The following is a 3,639-nucleotide window of genomic DNA, read 5'->3' as shown; positions in this document are numbered from 1 at the left end:
AGGGAAAGAAATGGAGACTTACTTCTGTTTAAAATGTTTACATTTTTACTCAGTAGATATAATGAATTTGAAGTTCTCTGAAGGTTTATGCCAAAAGAGAAGTGTCAGAACTGTCTGTGCTGAGCTCTACTTCACCACAAGTTCCTGAAGGAAGGGGCAGTGTCTTCACTTCAGAAGTGCCCTCACCAATGCCTCCCAGACACGTTGGCTCTTTCAGTTCCTCAAATCGGGCATGTTTCTTTTCGCTCAGGGTCTTTGCTTTGGCTAGGCCGTCTCTCTTCCAAAGTCTGATTCTTATCATTCAGATATCAGCTCAGATTTCATGTCCTTTGAGCCTTCCCTGATTTCCCAATCTAAAAAGGCTGTTTTTTATTATATAACCTATAACATAACAGGTATTTTAATTCTTTGCTTAGCACTACAAATGTTGTTTTTGTTTGTTTATTATTGTTTGTTTCTCCACTAGAAAGTAAGTTCCATGAGGGCAGAGACTTTTTTTTGTTCACCCCATATGCCCAATATCTAGGATAGTGCCCTGCACTTAAATAGCTCTCAGTAAATATCCTATATAATAAAGAGGTAATATGCAAATTAACCTTCACACCCTCACAAGATGGCTGCCTATGACCAGGCTGGCAGGAGGGTTAGTGAGGGGTGACCAAACGACTGAACAAGCAGGCTCCGTGGGACAATCAGGTTGGCGGGGGGGGGAGTGAGGGACGGCCAAACGACTGGGCACTGAGGGTGTGCCAGGCAGGCAAGCAGGTGAGCGATTAGGAGCCAGTGGTCCAGGATTGTGAGAGGGATCCCGGATTGGAGAGGGTGCAGGCTGGGCTGAGGGGACAGGCCTCTAGTATATATATATGTTTATATATATGCCTCTAGTATATAAGGAGATTATATATATATATATATGAATATCTCCTACATAATAAAGGAGTAATATGCAAATAGACTGAACGGCAGAACAACTGAACAACCAATCAAAGTGTAATATGCTAATGATATGCTAAGGCTGTTCAACTGCTCACTATGACATGCACTGATAACCAGGGGGCAGACAGTCAACTGGTTGATCAGTTGCTATGATGTGCACTGATCACCAGGGGACAGATGCTCCAACCGGTAGGTTAGCTTGCTTGGAATGACTTCAAGATCCATGATGAAGATAGTCAAGTCCAGTTCCTTGACCATCCCCACAGCAATGATTGTCTCCCTCTGTGACGCTACAACAATGCCACATAGTCAGGCTGTATCCTGGAACTTACTGCACAGAATTGCCCTGCCCTTGAAATCTTGAACTCTGAACGTTTACTCTCTGCTTAACACCCCAATCTCCACACTCTTCCATTCCCATTAAACTTATGTTGAGGAGCATCAAATTCTCTACTCTTCTCTGTCCTCTCAGTTTATCAGCTCTCCTTAATTTCTTCTATCTGGTGCAGATTCCACAATCAGTCACTTCAAATGTACTCTCACACTATCCTCACTTCCTGGTGATCACTGTATTTCCTCTGACCAATTCCAGTCCTAAGTTAGCCCATATTGGTTTCCTTCACTCACCCCTCAGGTCTGCTGAGACCTTCTAGAGCAGCGGTTCTCAACCTGTGGATCGCGACCCCTTTGGGGGTCGAACGACCCTTTCACAGGGGTTGCCTAAGACCATCGGAAAACACATATATAATTACATACTGTTTTTGTGATTAATCACTATCCTTTAATTATGTTCAATTTGTACAATGAAATTGGGGGTAACCACAACATGAGGAACTGTATTAAAGGGTCGCGGCATTAGGAAGGTTGAAAACTACTGTGTTAGAGGAAAAATGGGAGCAGGCTGCAGAGGGCCCAAGGCCCGGGCCCTCTGTTCATCAGGCCTCTAGTAATGAATGAAGGGGCATTTATTTAGATTTTGGGCTCCTTCAACTTCCTTCTCCCCCCACTCCACATTCCCCAGGTCTGTACCTATTTGTAGGTATGTATTCCTGCCTCCTCACAATCAGAGCAGGAAGTGGCCTCTTCCTCTCCCCTGGAACCTTGCTGCATTGTTCACACCCCTCCCTTTGTATCTGTTCCTCCTTCACTAACCCCACACCCCAGCCAACAAGTTTCCTGTCATCCTAAACCACCCTCATTCTCTATTCACCTTCCTCTCTAGCTACCCTTTCTCCTCCCCTCACTGCTGGTTATATGCTCTCTGAGGTCTTCTCAGTTCATTGACATCTGACTATTAACCCCACCATGCTACAGCATCTGTTCTCAAAGGTTATCAAAACCTGTTAATTATTAAATGAAATGGGCTTCTTAGTCCTCACTGTTTACAGCATTTGACCTAACTGACCACCTGTCTTAAAACTCTCTCATCCCTGGATTCCCATATTTCCTCTACCCGCTGGTTACATGTCCTAGAATCATTTTTTTGTTGCTCAATTCACTTCACTTGTTTCTTTACTGTTGCTATATCCCATCCTCTGCACTGAATATTCACTTCTTTTCTCTCATTGTATGCTTTCTTTGGTATTGTAGAAATACTAAATTATTTGGAGTATGGTGCAGTGGAATCAAATCCCATTTCACGAGTTATCAGTGCTATGACCTTGAGTAAGGTTTCCCATATGGAAAATGGGGATTAATATCAATTTTAATGGCTGGGTATGAAGAGTAAAGGAGACAGGCATGTATAAAGTCTCTTTTAATAGCTGACAAAAATTGCCACTTAGTACATTGTTAATCTCTTCTTTCCTTTCTGTCTCCTCACTCCCTTTCCTGCCAAATAACTTCTCATAGTTCACTTGTAAGCCAAGGATTTGGAGTCAGCATTGAGTTCAGATTCTTGTTCTGACAGCAGCCTTGTGACTGGGGTTTTTGTTGTTCTGAACCTTGGTTTCCATGTGTGTGACATGAGAAAGATAGTTTCTCACAGGATCATTGATTTTTAGAGAGTGGAAGGGAGGGGAGATGAGGAGGAGGGAGAGGAGGAGGAGGAGGAGAGGAAGAGGAAGAGGAAGAGGACGAGGAAGAGGAAGAGGAAGAAGAAGAAGAAGAAGAAGAAGAAGAAGAAGAAGAAGAAGAAGAAGAAAGAAGAGAAGAGAGAAAACAAATAAACAAATGAAAAGATGTGGTGAAGTCCTTAGCACAGTTCTGGTGTGTAGTTAGTGCTCAGTAGATGGTAGTTATTATGTCTCACACCTATGGCTATACCTACCACACATAGATACTCTCAAACATGTACCTCCCACCTTGCTCCTATCTCTTGTGCTCTAGACATGGATTTTGCCTTTTTTATGTTTTACAAAGAGCTCAGACTCTTATTCAAAACCAAACTATTTCTTTTTCCCAATACTTGCTCTTCACATATTCCCTTTCTCAGCTAATGTAGTGTCATCAGCCAGTCATTCAGGCATGACTTTTTGGAGCCTCTCTTTTTGTCACTGCCCACATCCTATCATTCCCCTCTGATTTGTTTTTGGAATTTGTGCTTTTCTAGCTATGCTGCTTCAATTCAGGCTCCCATCTTCTCTCACTGGAATTGTTGCCTCGTCTCCTCATTGGTTTCTTCAGATCTGAATGCTCCTCTTTCTACCCCATGTTCTCCTCTGTGTCTGGAGTGACTTTTCTAAGATGCGAGTTTCACAGTTT

General features: G+C 43.0%; 1 protein-coding gene across 1 annotated transcript in view; it reads left to right on the top strand.

The window, feature by feature from the left end:
* BCO2 (beta-carotene oxygenase 2) overlaps positions 1-3,639 on the top strand; it is a 55,461-nt gene that overhangs the window by 6,828 nt on the left and 44,994 nt on the right.

The sequence above is a fragment of the Myotis davidii genome, unplaced genomic scaffold, assembly GCF_000327345.1.
Source record: "Myotis davidii unplaced genomic scaffold, ASM32734v1 scaffold97, whole genome shotgun sequence".
Classification (NCBI taxonomy): Eukaryota; Metazoa; Chordata; class Mammalia; order Chiroptera; family Vespertilionidae; genus Myotis; species Myotis davidii.
Note: the sequence above shows the minus strand (reverse complement) of the source record. Positions and strands in the feature narration are given on the sequence as shown.